Raw genomic sequence first — 20000 nt, forward strand, 5'->3', positions numbered from 1 at the left:
GGAGAGCTCAGGAAACGGCTAAGTGAATGGACGGAGAGGAATCGCGCCCAAGAGAACCAGATCGTGCTGTTTGGAGTCGTGATCTCCCTTGTACTGCCTTGTGTGGGTTCGGATTCTTTGTCTCTGTTTGTTGTTAAGTTTTATGTACCGATTTTTATTTTTTTCCTTTCTTGTTTCGAAGGGTTTTTTTTAGTTTTCAAGACATTTTTCTCTTTTTTATCGTCTTTGTTTCTTTTTCTTCTTGTCTTTTTTGTTTCGAAGTTTCTTTTTTTTAAATAATGTTTGGTTTTCATGACGTTTTCTTTTCTTTCATTGTTTTTTCTTTTCCTTTTTTATATTTATTTTTTTTTTTTATATTCTTTGTTTCATCTTTTTTTTTTGCTTCGAAGTTTGTCTTGTTTTCGTTTTGCTTTGAAAGGATGCTGTTGCTGCTCTCACTTTCCAAGACTTTTATTTTCCTTTCTTTTCGTCTTCTTTGGTTTGCTTTTTGTACATGAATTTGTTTGTAGTTAATGTCTAATTTTTCTTTTTTTTTATGTGTAGTAGTAAACATGTTCTTTTCTCTAATTTCTTTTTTTTAAGATAAAAATTGAGCATGTTTCTTTCTTCTTATTCTTTTCTATTTCAATTTCTTTATCTCCCTCAGTACAGTTTACAATATTCAATCTAGAAAACTTTACTCAAACCTTGGAAAGTGAAAAGATCAACCAACGATCATTCCTTTCCACTTTGCCTTTATATATTCATCACTTTCCTCTACGTTCATTTTGCCACACCAACAAAATATCGCTCCTTTTATTTTCGCCTTTTTACATTCTTCACTTTCCTCTACGTTCAGTTTGCCACACCAACAAACAATTACTTCTTTTATTTTTGCCTTATTCCATTCTTCACTTTCCTCTACGTTCAGTTTGCTACATTAGCCCGCAAAGATAATAACTAAAATTCATTCTTTATATTTTTGCCATTTTATTTTCTTTACTTTCCTCAACGTTCGCCTTGCTACATTTAGTCAACAAAGATATGAACTAGCAATCACCTTTTCACATTCTACCCTTTCCTCAGCGTTCAGTTTACTTACTTACTCCGCAAAGTCACACCAGCAAACAATCACTCTTTTTATCTTTGTCTTTTCACTTTTTTTCATTTCTACGTTCAGTTTGCTATAATTGCTAGTCCACAAAGATATCCGCTAACAATCACTTCCTTCCTTTTTTTGGGGGTTTTCTTTACTTTCCTCCACTTTCGTTTTACTTATTTAGTCCGCAAAGCCACGCCAACAAAACAACCACTTCCTCTATGTTTGCCTTTTCATTTTTTTTTTTTTTTTCATTTCTTACATTCAGTTCTTTATATTTACTAGGCTCCAAAGTTATCCACTAACAATCACTTCCTCTCCTTTTTTTTTTTTTTTTTTGCGTTTTCTTTACTTTCCTCAACATTCAGCTTACTTATTTAGTCCGCAAAGCCACGCCAACAAACACAACTACATGCTAAATTAATCCAACGTAAAACAAGTTGAAATTATCGCAGCACCTCCACACTGTATCATGTTGCTTCCGAGCGTAGATTTTAATAACAAAACTTTATAAAATTAATGTCGGCCGCGGGCACACGTAGTCGCTTTTCACACTTTATTTGAGTGCATAATACTAATTACAATGGCTCTGTTGCAAAGCGTCGGTTACAATATTAAACTCAACATCCCTGATTCTTTTTTTTTTTTACATCCACGCAGTTAGGCTGACTCTCTCTCTCTCTCTCTCTCTCTCTCTCTCTCTCTCTCTCTCTCTCTCTCTCTCTCTCTCTCTCTCTCTCTCTCTCTCTCTCTCTCTCTCTCTCTCTCTCTCTCTCTCTCTCTCTCTCTCTCTCTCTCTCTCTCTCTCTCTCTCTCTCTCTCTCTCTCTCTCTCTCTCTCTCTCTCTCTCTCTCTCTCTCTCTCTCTCTCTCTCTCTCTCTCTCTCTCTCTCTCTCTCTCTCTCTCTCTCTCTCTCTCTCTCTCTCTCTCTCTCTCTCTCTCTCTCTTTGGGATATCATGAAACTGAATGAAAGAGGTAATTTGGAGGAGAAAGGAAAAAGAGATAAGAATAAAGAGAGAGAGAGAGAGAGAGAGAGAGAGAGAGAGATCAAAGAAGGATTAAAGATATGCAACCATGAAAGGAAGATACATGAGAGAGGTGGACTCGCAATGCTAAGTGATGTTCCACCTTGCTCTCATGTTTTTGTTTGTCAAGGTTGTCACAAAATTTCGAAATATGATTTTTTTTTCTCTTTGGAAGTAAACTTATCCTTTTATGTCATCTCTCTTTTCTTTTATTTAAGTTGAGCGTGTTTCATTTCTATCCTTTTCTGTCATCTATCTTTCTGTTATATAAAGTGAGCGTGTTTCTTTTCTATCTAATTCCTTTTCAATTTCGTCTCCTTTCTCCTTCAGTTCAATTTACAATATTCAATCTACACAACTTTATTCAAACCTCGGAAAGTGGGAAGATATCAATTAACAATTATTCCTTTCCTTTCTGCCTTTTCACTTTTTTCAATATCCTCAACGCTTAACTTGGTACGTTTAGTTAAGCTTATCCTATAAAAAAGATAGATAGATGGATAGAAAGATAAATAGATAGATAGATAGATTGCTTGCTTGATTGATTGATAGATAGGTAGATATATAGATAGATAGACAGATAGGTGTTCTAATTATCAGAACACACAACACATAACATAAATCCAATAGCCAGCGTGGTTCAACAAATTGCTCTCACACAAAACACGTTAAATACAATGAAACACACAGACGGGTCAAGATACAAGTGATACAGAGAACCTGCTGATCGAAAACATGTGAAAAAATATATGCATGTTATTAACTGTGCAAGCTCGTTAGTCATATGCGTTAGTTAAACTGAGATTACTGTTCGCGTGTCCCTTTTTTTGAGCATCGCAGCGACCTAATCTTGATGAACTTTTAATATTTTCCAACACTCTTACACCATTTTTTTTTCCACATTTAATCACTCGCTTTCGTATACCCTGCTCTTAAATGACTACATAACATTTTTTCCTCTTTTTCCCGCAAAGGTTACATCTCTGAATAATTTCCTGAATACTAAAACAAAGGTGGAAACTGACGAAAAACTGATAAATCTCATATGTCAACAGAAGCAAAATATTCCACCATGTTTTCATCTCTCCCTCTCAACCTGTACATGTGGATTGTAGAGGAGGGCTGCGTCTCAGCCTTCCCAAAGCCTTAAGAGCCAACAGGACAGAGTTTACAAAGACACTCCGTTTAAAAGTCCCATTCTTGTGCGCCAGCAGGAAGGACAGAGCAGGAAAGGGAAAGGGAAGGAGCGAGAAAGGAGAATTTGTATCAGGAAAGAGGAAAGAGAGAGAGAGAGAAAGGAAGAAAGAGAGATTGGAGACATGAGTAAGAGAGAGAGAGAGAGTGGTAAAGGGAGAGGAACGATGAAGAGAAGAGGAAGAAAAGGAGGGAGAGAGGAAAAAAGGAGTTTGGAATCACTCTTGCGTTCCCTTTTTATCCCTCAAGTGTGAAATGCAGCCAACTCAGGTGTGTAATTAAAGTTTCATTTTTATTTTAGGAGTACCCTTTTTTAATTATTTTGGGCTTTGCTGGTTTTCTGGCCTTCATAGAGGAGTAGAACGAAGAACACACACACACACACACACACACATACTCTCTCTCTCTCTCTCTCTCTCTCTCTCTCTCTCTCTCTCTCTCTCTCTCTCTCTCTCTCTCTCTCTCTCTCTCTCTCTCTCTCTCTCTCTCTCTCTCTCTCTCTCCTTACTCTTAATTGATGTAATCGTGTTTGATGCCACTAAATCCTTCAATCTGTTTCCTCTTTGACTTGTCACGGAACAAAGTCACGCCACAATCAGAGTTTTATCTAAACCCACTCGAGGATAAAGACATCAAGTATATTAAAGATTGAGTCAACCTCCTCACGTAAGATTGGGATTTTAATTACTCCACTCGTGTTGATATTGTAGAAAATGGCTGCGTGTTTTGTTTTACTAGTCTTGTGCCGGGTATTAATTCACAGGTTCACATCAACACTCCTCTTTCTTGTACTGGTAGTCGCATTTCTTTGTCCGTCATTTCTGTGCCGCTAAATTTAACCAGCTGTGTTCTATTCACTTATATCCAATGCTTCAGTTCTATTCTAAGTTTATCTCTTACATGGACATGGATTCATCTCTTTCATCATGGTTGTGTCAGGTGTTTACAAGGTAACGAGAACGTACAAGCATATCAACCACATTCATATTCATCACACCACTCGCTCTATTCTGCAGCACCTTAGCAAACCTTAGCAGGGGCCGCCGTGGTACAGTGGAACCATGCGTGGTTTGGGGTCCGAGGGTCTCCAAGCGCAAGGGTTCGAATCCTGTCCACGGTCGGAGTGTAGGTTGGGCTTCCTCACTCGGGGCAACGGTTTCCTAGCGGGTGGGCTTTGAGATAGGAGGTACCCTAAAAAGTATCCCCTTTAGCCCATAAATTCCCGTGAAAAGTCCACATGGTATAGATTAAAAAGAAAAAAAACACCTCCATCTGTACACGTGGCGGCTCAGTGACCAGGTAAGAGTGGCGGTAAACTATGTAGCTATACAAACCTTTGGGTGTGACGTGGGTAACAAATGTGGTGATTCCTTTGACGCCCTCTGGCACTGCTTCCCCTTGCCAGTCCTCGCGCCGCAGTAGATCTCCGCATTCACGTCTAGGAGGGTCATCTGGAGCTGCCGAGGTACCATCAAAGCCTCCTTTCCGAGAGCAGTGTTCGGCGCGATAGTGGAAGCCTGGTGTACCCTTAGACAACCATTAGTCTTTAAGGGGAGGCTTGCAGATCGAACTGTCACGACGTGGGGGAAGCCAACCCGACGGAGGACAGGCAGGCGTGGGTGATGGAGGGGAAGCTGTAGGTGATGAAGGGGAAACACAGAGAGAGAGAGAGAGAGAGAGAGAGAGAGAGAGAGAGAGAGAGAGGTGGGAGGTATTGGAGAGAGGTCAAGAGTAAGGGATACAAGAAAACTAGAAGAGAGAAAGCGAAGATAAAGGAAAGAAATAGAGCAAAAAATGGAAAAGGTAGACGAAGAGAGAGAGAGAGAGAGAGAGAGATGAGACTCGTGTATAGGGAGAGGAGAAGGAATGCTGCGGTGGTAGAAAGGAATGAAAGGAAGGGAAGGAGAGAACTCTGGAATGGAAGGGAAAGGATAAAAGGAGGTAATACTGGTAAGGGTAGAGATAGGGAGAGTTAGAGAAGAAAAGGACTCTGTTGTTAATTATTGGAGGGAAAGAGATATATAGGGAGGAGGTAGAAAGCCAGGAGAGGGTTCGGCTGGAGGAGTGAAATAGGAAGAGGGTGAAGAGTATGACTTTTGGTATACAGAGGAAGAAGGGAGAAGGGATATGAAGAAACACGAAGCACATGACGAGGAAGGCAAGGGCAAGGAGGAGGAGGTGAGGAGGTGAAAGGTGCGGGAAGGAAGATGAAAGAGGAAGCAATAACGTGTGTGTGTGTGCGTGTGTGTGTGTGTGTGGGTGTGTGGGTGTTGATATTGATAGTGTACGGATAAGAAACAGTAAGGGACTGACGCACACACACACACACACACACACACACACACACACACACACACACACACACACACACACACACACACACACACACAAACGCACGTATTTTATTTGCAGCATATTTTACTTTCCATTTTTTTTCCCCGCTCTTTTTTACGAAGGTTTTTCATAATCCGCTGTGTATTATTTGCGAGTGCACATGTGTGTGTGTGTGTGTGTGTGTGTGTGTGTGTGTGTGTGTGTGTGTGTGTGTGTGTGTGTGTGTGTGTGTGCATGTGTGCGTGTGTTGAAATGTATAAAAAAAGACACGGTTGAATTAGGGGCTCGTGTATTAGTAAATTAATTTCGATTATTTGATTAACGAGAATCAATAAGAGAGGTCGGGTTAGGGTGGCATGGGCGTGGCGTTCAGAGAGAGAGAGAGAGAGAGAGAGGGGAAGGGAGAAGGAGGGGAGACGGGAGAGGGATCATGTGGGGTCGGAGCGGCTATAAAGGGACGTGAGGGTCAGTACCAGTGGGGGGTCGGTGCGCCCTGCTGTTCTGGGGGTGGTTTTAGTATCGTGTTTGTATTGTTCTCACGTCATTGCTATTTATATATCCTTGTCATTAATTATTTAGTATTTTCCTTTATATATAGCGATAAACCCCTTCAGTATTGGGATGCATTTTTACCATGAGTTTTGGGTACGATTACACGATTTTATTATGTTTTTTTTTTTTTATGCAAGAGCGATAAACGTCCAAGGGCAACAAAAATTGGTGTTAGAAAAAAATGGCCCACTGAGGTGCCGGTCCCTTAAAAGTGCAGCAGATGAGAAGGGGACTCCCATGATGATAATAGGAGCCATCAACTTTTTTTTTTTTTCTTATTTACCATTCACATTAGTAAGAGTCCATAGAGCTCAGGAGATTAATAGCCAGAGTCTTCACTTTTTCAACCCACACATAAGTTTCCGAAGCTGCTGTATAAAATGACCAAATACTATGAAGAATGAATAAGAAAACGTGTCATGGTACTGAGGATGTGAATTATCTGTGTATTCGTGGTGTTCAGGAGTGTGTGGTGTTTGTGGATTCGTTAATGACGATAAATAGTTCTGTACGTTTTTTTATAGTCATTTTTTGTTTATTGATTTGGTTCTACAGTTTGATAGTCTGTGTATTCATGTTTTTTTAGTGATTAATGAGTGTGTGTCAATATATTAATGAGGGTAAATTTTCACCTATGTTTTTTTCTCATTAATTTTCACGTTTTTTTATTTCATTTTTTTCTTTGACATGATGTTAGGGTGTTGTGGTGTGCTGTGTTGGGATATGGGGAGGTTACAAATTGGGTGCTTTGGAGAGTTTTTGCGGTGTATTTAGTGTTTAAGTGTGTTTTTAGTCTATTTGGGGAAACTAATTGGGAAGTTTCATTGTGTTTTTTAGTGTATTTTGGGGTGTTTAAGTGTTTTTATATATTTAGGAATGTATTTGGAAAGTTTCAGGGTGTTTTGGGTGTATTTTGGGGTGTTTAAATGTATTTGGTATATTTAGGGAATATAATTGGGAAGTTTTATGGTGTTTTGGGATCTATTTTGGGTGTTTTGGTGTTTTAAGTATATTTAGGGATGCATTTGTGGAATTTCAGCGAGTTTTTGGGTGTATTCAGCGTTCAAGTGTGTTTTTAGTCCATTTAGGGAATGTAATTGGGGAGTTTTATGGTGTTTTGGGGTGTATTTCTGAGTATTTAAGTATTTTTGGTATATTTAGGGATATATCTGGAGAGTTTTAGGGCGTTTTTGGGATGCATTTTTGTTGTTTTTGGTGTTTTTTAAGTATATCTAGGGATGTATTTTGTGAGTTTCAGGGAGGTTTTGGGTGTATTTTGGGGAGTTTAAGTGTTTTAAGCACATTTAGGGATGCATTTGGGGAGTTTCACGGTGTTTTGGGTATATATTTTTGGTGTTCAACTGTGTTTGTGGGTATATTTTGCGTGTATATTCTGTAATTTATTCATTTTTTTGTGTGTGTATTTATGGTTGTTGTGAATTTATGATGTTGGTTAATGTATGAGTGAGGATGAATATGCGAGGGTATCATAACTAATGTGTGAATAACTTAAACTAAGCAGGCATTTAGTATTAATTTCCCGCCTGGCATGCATTAGTGGTGGGAACAATGCTTGCGGTATGTGTTGTGTGCTGTTATAATACCCCTTCGGTATGGTATGTGTGATTACAATGTCCGTACTGTATTCTGTATAAGACTAGAGTATGTTATTTTGCTGCATTTCCTACGTTAATCCCTTCAGTACCATGACACGTTTTTATATTCATTCATCTTACTGTTTGGTGATTTGATACAGCTTCAGAGAATTATGTTCGGGATTAAAATAGTGAAGGCTCTGACTGTTAACCCCTTCAGTACTGAGATGCATTCTTACCATGATTTTTAGGTATGATTACACGATTTTATTTACATTATGGTCTTTGGAGGTTAGATTGATGACCTGAGTCCTCACTATTTTAATCCCCACACGAGTTTTTGAAGCTGTATAAAATCACCAGATGAATATTAAAACAACCCATGGTACTGAAAGGGTTAATCTTCTGACCTCCATAGACCCTTCCAAATGTAGATAAAATCGTCTAATCACACCCAAAACTCAAGGTAAAAGTGCATCCCAGTACTGAAGAGGGTTAAAATATTATATAAGGCAGTTCCATTTATGTGTATCTTTTCATGAGTTTTTTTCCTTTTTTGACTCATTTTCCGCGGTTTTTCTTAATTGCCAGCGCCACAATATCACGGTGAGCAGTTTTGGAATTTTCACAGCTTATATTTTTAGAGACGTAATTCCACATTCATTACCTGTTTGTAATGAGCGCGCCGGGAAGTGTTTGTGTTTACGTGTACCTGAGAGAGAGAGAGAGAGAGAGAGAGAGAGAGAGAGAGAGAGAGAGAGAGAGAGAGAGAGAGAGAGAGAGAGAGAGAGAGAGAGAGAGAGAGAGAGAGAGAGAGAGAGAGAGAGAGAGAAGACAGAAGACAGAGAGACAGACAGACAGACAGACAGACAGACAGACAGACAGACAGACAGACAGAAAGACAGAATCAGATAGACAGAAACAGACAGACAGGGAGATAGAGAGACAGAGACAAAGTGAATACGGAGAAAAGAAAGACAAACAGAGATAAAACTGAATTAAGAACAAAAAAGCAGCTCTCTTTATCCGCTAATAACACTTGCAGGACATCGCACCATAAAAAAAACAGGAAAATGAAAAATAAGAAAAATAACAAAGAACACACAAAGGAAATGAGGAACCACAAACCAACAAAACTCCGGAATAAAAGTCAGCATTTTGCACCTGAACAAAACTCAAGCTGGTAATTAACTTGACCCAAAATACACGTGTACACAAATCCACGAAGCACAGGAGAAGGGGTAAGGCTTTCTCTCTCCATACATCTCAGTAAATAGAAACCTTAGCACGGGGGAAAGGTAAAGCTGCTCTCACCTGTTCATTCCCCTTTCCCTTGATGTTTTTCCTATTCCTTTGCTAAATAAACGTAAACACTGAAAACGAGTTACATTTTTCACCTCAAAGCCGAACAATTACTAGTGCTTGAATAAATTAGTGAAATCTTTATAAGCATCTACAGAAAAGACAAGGATTAAGAAAAGAACAGATGACCCAATTTTTACCTGGTTTACTGATTAGGGAAGGCTCTACACGTAGTAAAGGTATGTCAGTGATTGGTAATTAATGAAGGATGTGCAGAATAACGGTCAAAGGATGAATTGTAATGATATTTATGTAGGAGAGAGAGAGAGAGAGAGAGATACACACACACACACACACACACACACACACACACACACACACACACACACACACACACACACACGGGCGCGTGCGCGCGCTCGTCCCCGGTAGCTCAGTGGTTAGAGCGCTGGCTTCACAAGCCAGAGGACCGGGGTTCGATTCCCCGGCCGGGTGGAGATATTTGGGTGTGTCTCCTTTCACGTATAGCCCCTGTTCACCTAGCAGTGAGTAGGTACGGGATGTAAATCGAGGAGCTGTGACCTTGTTGTCCCGGTGTGTGGTGTGTGCCTGGTCTCAGGCCTATCCGAAGATCGGAAATAATGAGCTCTGAGCTCGTTCCGTAGGGTAACGTCTGGCTGTCTCGTCAGAGACTGCAGCAGATCATACAGTGAAACACACACACACACACACACACACAGTGGATAAGGTAGTGAGCGTGGGATCGGGCAGACGTCCACGCGTAGGTTGGAATCCCACCACGTACAGCCTTAAAACACTTTGCCATTTGTCGAGTGGTTTAAAGTTACCTACACGTCACCATGATACCCAGGTTCTAGGTGGTTACACTCAAGATGAGCTTGGGTGGTGATATGGGCCCTAATATGGGTACCACTATAAATAAATAAAATTGCCTGCGCCACTAATGGGCGGAAGCTGAACAGCGCTTCCCATACACTCTTCAAGTGTGCCTACAGGCGCTATAGGCCTTACCGTAAACACACACACACACACACACACACACACACACACACACACACACACACACACACACACACACACCGCTAAATGTCAACAGATATACGAGGTCACGCGAACCCAAGAAAGGACGAAAAATATGCATAAATCTGAACTGAAAAGGCGTGAGAGGAAAGAATGTTCAACTTGAAAGAGGAGGAGGAGGAGGAGGAGGAGGAGGAGGAGGAGATAAAAGAATTAGGAAGTAAGAGACGAAAAGGTGCAAGTCGTTGGAAAATTAAATACAAAGGAGAGGAAAAAAAGAAAACTGTGATAATGGAGAGGAAGTTTGTCATGTATGAAGTGCATAGCGTGACGTGAGAAAGTAGAAGTAATAGTAGTAGTAGTAATAGTAGTTGTAGTGGTAGTAGTAGTAGTTGTTGTTGTAGTGGTGGTGGTAGTGGTAGTAGTAGTAGTAATAGTGGTAGTAACAGTAGTAGTGGTGGTGGTGTTGGCGTAGTAGTAGTAGTAGTAGTAGTAGTAGTAGTAGTAGTAGTAGTAGTAGTAGTAGTGATAGTAGTAGTAGTAGTAGTAGTAGTAGTAGTAGTAGTAGTAGTAGTAGTAGTAGTAGTAGTAGTAGTAGTGGTAGTGGTGATGGTGGTGCTGGTGGTGGTGTTGGTAGGAGCAGACGCATGTCATGAAAAAAATATATATATACATATATACATATATAAAAAAAAGATAACAACAAACGAGTGAAAAGTGACTCAACTAGACAGGATCATGAAAAAAAAAAGCAACAAGTGCAAAACTCACCCACGAAATAGACAAACCAAGGGAACTTCACCGCTATGAATAAAACCGAGGATATTCTGTAACACTTTTGCAAGACAGGAATAAAAAGCCAAAAAGCACACACACACACACACACACACACACACACACACACACACACACACACACACACACACACACACACACCGCGTAGTGTAGTGGTTAGCACACTCGACTCACAATCGAGAGGACCGGGTTCGAGTCCCGAGGCGGCGAAGCAAATGGGCAAGTCTCTTGATGTGTAGCCCCTGTTCACCTAGCAGTAAATAGGTACGGGATGTAACTCGAGGGGTTGTGGCCTCGCTTTCCCGGTGTGTGGAGTGTGTTGTGGTCTCAGTCCTACCCGAAGATCGGTCTATGAGCTCTGAGCTCGCTCCGTAGTGGGGAAGACTGGCTGGGTGACCAGCAGGCGACCGAGGTGAATTACACACACACACACACACACACACACACACACACACACACACCGCGTAGTGTAGTGGTTAGCACGCTCGACTCACAATCGAGAAGGCCGGGTTCGAATCCCGGTAAGAGGCGAGACAAATGTGCAAGCCTCTTAAAGTGTGGCCGCTTTTCACCTAGCAGTAAATAGGTATGGGATGTAACTCGAGGGGTTGTGGCCTCGCTTTCCCGGTGTGTGGAGTGTGTTTGTGTTATGTGGTCTCAGTCCTACCCGAAGATCGGTCTATAAACTCTGAGCTCGCTCCGTAATGGGGAAGACTGGCTGGGTGACCAGCAGACGACCGAGGTGAATCACACACACACACACACACACACACACACACACACACACACACACACACACGGAGCTCAGTATGACGCCACCTTCAACAGAACGAAGGAATATCATTTTCCACACTCATGGTAGCAAAATATTTCACCGTAAAGCCAATTTGAGGAAGCAGGAAGGAAGTGAATCCTACTGTAACATATCCCTTTCCTATCCCGTACATTACTTTTTGCTTACCTTCCTTCTATCCTTCCTCTCTACTTTTCCTCTTTCTTTCCTGCCTCACCTGGTAAAACTGTCGCAAAAGGAGGAAAGGAAGGAGGAAAAATGTACCGCATTAGGGAAAACACAAAAGAAAAAATAGAGGAAAAAAAGTAGGAAAATGAAGGTGGAGGCGGGCGACTATGCGATGAGGTACAAGAACCCATATTTAAGGTTTAACGAGTTCCACGACGAGACTTGGAACAGAACCCAGAACCCACGCAGCTGTCTCCCGCACTAAGCATTTCCTCGCAGCTTCCTTCCGTGGACAAGCACTAAATTATCCCCAGACACGTTGCTTGACGGAGGAGAAGCAGTCTGGGGAGGGTCAGGCAAGTTATCCAAGTCCAGATCTGATTAGCACCCTTGTTAGCGGAGGCGGCAGCAACAGAGGTGGCGCTATATTCAGAAACGCTTTCCTCTCTCACCACGACAATTTTCAAAGACCCTGGAGACGATTAGCCTTGTTCTAAAGAGTATTTGTTCTGTTGGAAATGCAGAAAACTTGTTAACATGTCACTGGAACTACAGAAACATCCTTAAAAATTAGTGTCACTTCAACTAGAGCCCTTTGGAAATAGTGAAGGTACGGTGAGGCGCGGAAGTGTTTCAGAATATGGGCCGTGGTGGTGATGGGGTGGTGGTAATGGATAAGCAGAGTTTGTGAATTAGTAGGAGTATTATTGAAAAGAAAGTTTTGGCCATGGACATGAAAAAGAAAATGGAGAAAAAACCCAGTGAGGTTCCTGTCCCTAGAGGAAAGAGCCAAAGGGATTATCCAAAGCTAGAGTGTACCTTTGAACATTGCACTGTGTCGTAGAAGCGGCAGTGAAAGGTTTTAGTCACCCAAATATGACCAATATTCTTAAACGCTTTGCTCTCTCACCATCACTACTTTCCAAGGTTTTAGCTGAAGATGTGTAGGTTTTTAAAGGTATTTTTACTGTTCCGGTGATGGACTGGCAAGATTTCTAGATTATTGTTAGGAAAAACTGTCTTGAAAATCCGGCTAATCGTTTCTATGAGTCAGAGTGGCAGTGGAAGTAGTATTGTAGCCTTAAACCTCTATCTTAGACTTGGAGCCTCTCTGGACGGGTCTGAAAGGATCGGACCCCATATATAGTAAAATCGAACTCCTTGTGTGCTGAAAGAGAATCGGTGATGGAAGAGGATGACGCGGGAGTTTTTCGCTCGATGTGGAGAGTCCTGGGAGGGAAGGGAAGGGCGGCAGGGGAGAACAGACGAGTGGAAGAGGTAGTCATCCGTCACTAGCCTCTGTTCCCCTGCCAAAGAGAGAGAGAGGTGCCGCCCTGCCAGCCTCTGATTGCCTTTGTGTCTCTTCGCTCCTTCCATGCATATAGATTTGTCGCCGACCACCACTGACCCGCGCTCTCTCTCTCTCTCTCTCTCTCTCTCTCTCTCTCTCTCTCTCTCTCTCTCTCTCTCTCTCTCTCTCTCTCTATATATATATATATATATATATATATATATATATATATATATATATATATATATATATATATATATATATATATATATATATATATATATATATATATATATATATATATATATATATATATATATATATATATATATATATATATATATATATATATATATATGTGTGTGTGTGTGTGTGTGTGTGTGTGTTCATTCTTAATTCCTTTCTTTCTTTCTGACTCTCTCTCTCTCTCTCTCTCTCTCTCTCTCTCTCTCTCTCTCTCTCTCTCTCTCTCTCTCTCTCTCTCTCTCTCTCTCTCTCTCTCTCTCTCTCTCTCTCTCTCTCTCTCTCTCTCTCTCTCTCTCTCTCTCTCTCTCTCTCTTCCAATCAAACTATCCATTGATTTTTCTTTCTTTATATCTCTCTACCTTCTATGTATCTAACTTTCCTTAACTATTGAACTATTTACTTTTTGATAACTCTTTACATCCTTCTATCGATCTTGTTCTTGATATTAGTTTGTGTTCATTTGTAGCCTTGTTTTTTTTTCTTTTCTATTTTTTATATCATGTTTTCTTTATTCTTATATCATTTTGTGTTCCTTTCTAGTTGTTTTGGGTCTCCGTTTCCCTTCTGGCTCTTTTGTATCGTTGTTCATATGTGAGTGTTTCGTATCTCCGTTTTGTGTTTTCTTAATAGTTGGTTTGCATACTTTTTGTCCTTTGTGACTTCGTTTGTGTTCTTTTGTGGATGTTTTATATTTCTTTGTGGCTGTTGTGGATCTTTGTGGCCCTTTGTGCATGTCCTGGGTTTTCATCGGGGTTTTTTGGTGGGTGTTCTGCCCTTCATTTGTGTTTCTTTGTTCATGTTCTTGATCTTCATTTGTGTTCCTTTGTTCTTGTTTTGGATCTTCCTTGTGTTTCTTTACTCTTTGTTTTTCATCTTAATTTGTGTTCCTTTATTCGTGTTCTGAATCTTCATTTTTGTTCTTCGGTGGCTGTTCTTGACCTTTCTTTGTGTTCCTTTACTCTTGTTCTGGATCTTCATATGTATTCCTTTCTTCTCGTTCTTGCCCTTCCTTTGTGTTCTTTTACTCTTGTTCTCGATCTTCATTTTGTGTTGCTTTGCTTTCGTTCTGGATCCTCATTTGTGTTCCTTTGCGCCACTTTCCCGTTCTCTCGTAGGTGGAAATAGAGAAAATGTCATTATGTTCCGTGTGCCGCGAAGCCTTGTCCCGCCAAGTATTCAGGACATCGCGAAGGTCAAGAGGAAGCCCCAAGGAGACGTAATTATGTTAGTGCAGCCCAATTGCATTTTTACAGAGAGAGAGAGAGAGAGAGAGAGAGAGAGAGAGAGAGAGAGAGAGAGAGAGAGAGAGAGAGAGAGAGAGAGAGAGAGAGAGCCGTTTCATCTCTGCACGTACGTGAATTAATTGTGGCATATTTTTAATCCTTTCCCATCAGATTTTTTTTTTATCTTTTTTTTAATCCATGCTGTCTTGTCTGCTTCATCGTGTGTGTGTGTGTGTGTGTGTGTGTGTGTGTGTGTGTGTGTGTGTGTGTGTGTGTGTGTGTGTGTGTGTGTGTGCGATCGTCCGTCCGCTCTACCCTTCAGTATCCGTTGCTCTTCCAATCACTCTGAAAGCCAATTGCTGTATGGACTTCCTTTTTACTGCGATGGCGGAGGTGAGGCGGGAACAGAGAGGAAGAGGAGTGGCTGGGGGAGCAGCGGGATCGAGAGACACAGCCAACGGGGGTGGAAAAGAGACCAGGGACAGGAAATAAATAGCAACAAAAGCCTTTTCAAATTACCTAGAATAGAGAACGAGGTTTAACTGTGATTTTTGTTGTTGTTGTTAGTGTTGTTGTGTGGATTTCCTCTTCGTTATTACCTGTTAGTTGACTCGCCACAGTGCAAACCGGAATGAGCACCAGCAGCAGCAGTAGTAGTAGTAGTAGTAGTGGTGTCATATATCCAGGTTGACCTTTTGTGTGTTTTCATTATACTGTCTCGATTAGTAGTGGTGTTTCCTGCTCTCTCTCTCTCTCTCTCTCTCTCTCTCTCTCTCTCTCTCTCTCTCTCTATATATATATATATATATATATATATATATATATATATATATATATATATATATATATATATATATATATATCTATCTATCTATCTATCTATCTATTTATCTATCTGTCTATCTATCTATCTACCTATCTATCTGTATATCTATCGCTCATCACCAGTCATCACCACCACTCTTATCATCACAGTGAATAACATGAGCACCACTACATGGCCATTTTGTGCTCACGAACCCCTATCCCCCCCCCCCAGGTAATGCCGCACCTGTCTCACCTGACGCTGTAGACGTAAAGGAGACATTGCCCTTACACTTGCCTTAAGATGGTTAACCTCAGCTGACCTCAAACCTCCTTCATTTCTTGGAAGCCTCTCGAAACTAATTAGCCTTCGTTTAGGTGGAGTGGCGATGCATTACACGCTCACACTAGCACTGACACACACACATACACACACACACACACACACACACACACACACACACACACACACACACACACACACTGATAGGTAAGGATTTGAAGGCACGTTCCTACATCCTATAGGAGTTATAAATGGTGTTTGAAGTAGATGCAGATGAACCACTGGCAATCTTCATCTCATACACTTCGTTGGCGCAAAATACGGGAGAGCATATTGAGAAGAAAAAAAAATGTAATTGTTTTTTATTTTTCATCTGTATTATTTTCTGGTGTCCTTTTTTTTTTTGTTGTAAGAAGAGAAAGGTAAAGGTGTTATGTTCCATATATATAAAGGAAACGCGGGTATTTTTTCTTATCGTGTATAGCTTTAGTCTGTGGTGTTTCTTCCTGTGTGTGAGGAAATGAGTGTAGTATTCAAGTATATTGAGAAAAGAATCATGGTGAGTGTTCGTCATCCGTATCATGTCATCGATAGCATTCTCCCTTTTCGTCTGAGAGTAGAGAGTAAGATGCTTGACATTCCGTGTATCTATCAAGCTTCCATATGTCTACTCCTCTTCGTGTCACCTTCCCTGTTTCAATCAAGAAATACACTGCAGCTTATTCTTTCCTACACCCTTTTCTTTCGTTTCTTCCTCTGACACCCGCCACCCACCCTGTCTTTACTCCCATAGCCCTTCCAAACCTCCATTACTCCCATCTGATCCCTTTCCTACGCTCCCTTCTCACCCTCACCACACTTTATTCCCCCTTATCGTCACCTGCTATGCTACTCTATTCCCAGATCTCTTCCCTTTCCTTTCCGTGCCCCTTCTCCTCTCTTTCTTCGCTCCTCTCCCAGCTCCTCACTGCACCTACACCAAAGCAAACAGCCATGAATAAAATTTACATGGGAAAATACCCTGCAGGAAATGCCCAGTGGAAGCCAGATTACCGAGCTCGATTTGCCATTCGCAACGGGAGTAAAAATGGAAGCAAACACAAGAGGCATTGAAACAGAACACGGTCGAGATGCGTCCACCCGATAACTGATGGAGCGCGCGAGTCAAACAGGCAAACAGTGAGACAGGTATGGCCGGTATGGTCGTTGGCTGAAGGGAGAGGGATGGGATGCCGTGCTGTGTGATGGAGGCTGATGCATTTTGTGTAGAGGTCTTTGCATACGAGCTGAAGGATGATGACATGGCCTTTAACCTACATTGTCTTTTTGGTGGTTCCTCATGTACCTTTTCAATACTGGGACGCATTTTTACCTTGAGATTTTGGTACGATTAGGCCATTTTATTGACATTAGGAAAGGTTTATAAAGGTTAGAAGATTATTGGCTAGAGGCTTCACAATATTAGTCCTCCCGTATCAATTTCTGAAGGCGTATAAAATCACCAAATAGTAATATGTATGAATATGAAAATGAGTCCTGATATTGAAGTGGTAAAACTGCAGTGTTTTTAAAATCTTCAGAACTGGGACACATTTCTACCTTGAAATTTGGGTGTGATTAGCCATTTTATTGACATTAGGAAGGGTCTATAGAGGTCTGAAGATTAACTGCTAGAGTCTTCACTATTTTAATCCCCCACATGAGTTTCTGAAGCTGTGTAAAATCACCAAATACGAGTAGTAAGCTAAATGAATATGGAAACGCGTCATGGCACTGAAGGGGTTAAGGGCTAGCACCTCATTTAGTCTTCTTTTCCCACTTTTTCCCCTTTTTTTTACCTTAAACCAGTGTCCTTTATATAAAAAAAAAGAGTAAAAGCATTCTTGTGTCACGTATAAAGCTGAAAACTATCCCATGGAAGATATAAAGGCCGTAGAGATCCCTCCACACCATACCGAATGTAAATCTAAATAGAGAAAAAATGTTGAAGCTTACTGGAATCACCCTCCCATATTCCCAACTGCCATTATTTCTCGTTACCGGAAAACAAGTACCATATATCCATTGTTTGTCTTCCCCGCGGAGCAACAGGTGGGTTTGTCAATAGCAGCTCGACTCACCTCCTCCTGGTTGGCTGGGAAACTCACCTCACCTCACCTCACTTCATCTGGCTGGCTAGGAATCTCACCCTCTTATTCCTTTACCTCCTCACTAACCTCACCTCACCTCACTTACCTGGATGGCTGGGAAAATTAGCTCATCTCACCTCACTGGCTGACTGGAACCTCTCCCCCTTATACTCTCACCTCCTTACCTCCTCACCTCACCTCACCTCATCTGGCTGGCAAGGAATCTCACCTTATCTCACCTCACTTCATCTGGCTGGCTAGAAAACTCATCCTTTTATTCCTTTACCTCCTCACCTCACCTCACCTCACCTTTGGCTGGAATATTCACCTCATCTCATCTCACCTCACTTCATCTGGATGGCTAGAAAACTCACCCTTTTATTTCTTTACCTCCTCACCTCACCTCACCTCACCTTTGGCTGGAAAATTCACCTCATCTCACCTCACCTCACTTCACCTGGATGGCTGGAAATTTCACCCACTTAGTCCTTTTACCTCCTCACCCCTTCATCCCCTCACCTCCTCACCTCACTTTAATTTCACAATCGAGGAGGGAATGAGTGGTGGCAGCTGACGAGTGAAGTTGTGAATCTCCCTTTACGATTATATGTCGAATTCGTTCTTTTCTTCTTTAAATTCGCAAAGAAAATGGATTTGCTTCACTTCCTCAGTACTGTGACACATTTCTACCTTGCGCTTTGGGTGTGATTAGACGATTCTATTGACATTTCGGAGGATCTATGGAGGTCAGAAGATTCACCCCTTCAGTACCATGACGCGTTTCCATATTCATTCTGCTTACTAATTGATGATTTTATACTGATTCAGAAACTTATGTGGAGGATTAGAATACTGAATACAGTGACCATTAATATTTTGACCTCTTTGGCCCTTTCCTAATGTCAGTAAAATGGTCTAGCCGCACAGATATCGCAAAGTAAAAACGTGTCCCAGTGTTGAAGAGGTTAATGGCCAGAGTCTTCACTATTCTAATCCACATATATGTTTCTGAAGCTGTATCAAATCACCAAACAGTAACCAGAATGAATACGAAAAAAAGCGTCATGGTACTGAAGCAATTAATGGCGGGTTTCCACGTGAGCGAGGGGAGATGCGGCGCGTGTGGAGGTGCAAGTCATAACTCCGGGTATTGAACTTAAAGGTGGGAGGTGGAAAATTGTGGCAGTGTGAGGATATCCTGGGAAACATGAACCTCGTGTGGCAAGGCAAGGGATCATTCGCCTTCCAAACAGGGGAGGGAAAAAAAATGGATACAAAAAAGTGAAATAGATTCCTTTGGTGGAGATGAAACAAGCTATAACTTTCCTTCCACCTTCGGGTTTTTCCTTCTCCTTTACTTACTTTTCCTCCTCCTCTCCTTACCCCGTGGATCCAGAGAGAGAGAGAGTAGTGGGAGGGGGAAAAAAAGTGGAGAATAAAATAACCCCAAGAGGCGGCCGTTCCGAGATAACTGCTGATAAGATGTTGGTCCGGCGAGGCGAGGGTGATCGTGCGAGGTGACAGGGTCGGGTCGCCTCCTTTTCAGACTCTTCCCAAACCGTCGTGTCCTTGATGAAACCTCGACGCAGGGACACCCATAATCAAGCCCCATTATCGATGAGGCTCCTGTGATTGGCTCTCTCTGGCTCCCTGACTGGCTCCCTGGCTGGCTCCCTGGCTGGCTGAAAAGAGGGCAAGGAAGTGGAGGAGCAGGAGGTGGAGGCAGTCGTGATACCTTTCCTCCGTTGCTCATTCTGGGAAGCCAAGTGGATGGAAGATCTTTAGGTGGTCGCGGACATCACCTTCAGTAGTCGTCTGTGTTTATGAGACGCCTCCGGGAGCAGGTGGAGGAGGAGGGAGGCAGCCACTCGCCCTGACTTATCTGACAGGCCGACCAATGCCGCAGAAAATGACTCTGATCCCAAACACGACGTGAGATTCTGAGGCAAGCCGGCAGGAGGTACGAACAGAGAGGACGCTGCTGGTCGGGTACAGAGAAACGAAGAAGAGAAGGAGGAGGAGACAAGGAAACGGAAGGAGTTCAGTACAAAGGAAGAAGAAGAGAGGGAGAGTAGAAAATGAGAAAAGAACGGAAGAAAGAAGAAACATATGAAGGAGAACAGGAAGGAGACAAAGAGGTAGTAAA

This window comes from Portunus trituberculatus, chromosome 25, assembly GCF_017591435.1.
Source record: "Portunus trituberculatus isolate SZX2019 chromosome 25, ASM1759143v1, whole genome shotgun sequence".
NCBI lineage: Eukaryota > Metazoa > Arthropoda > Malacostraca > Decapoda > Portunidae > Portunus > Portunus trituberculatus.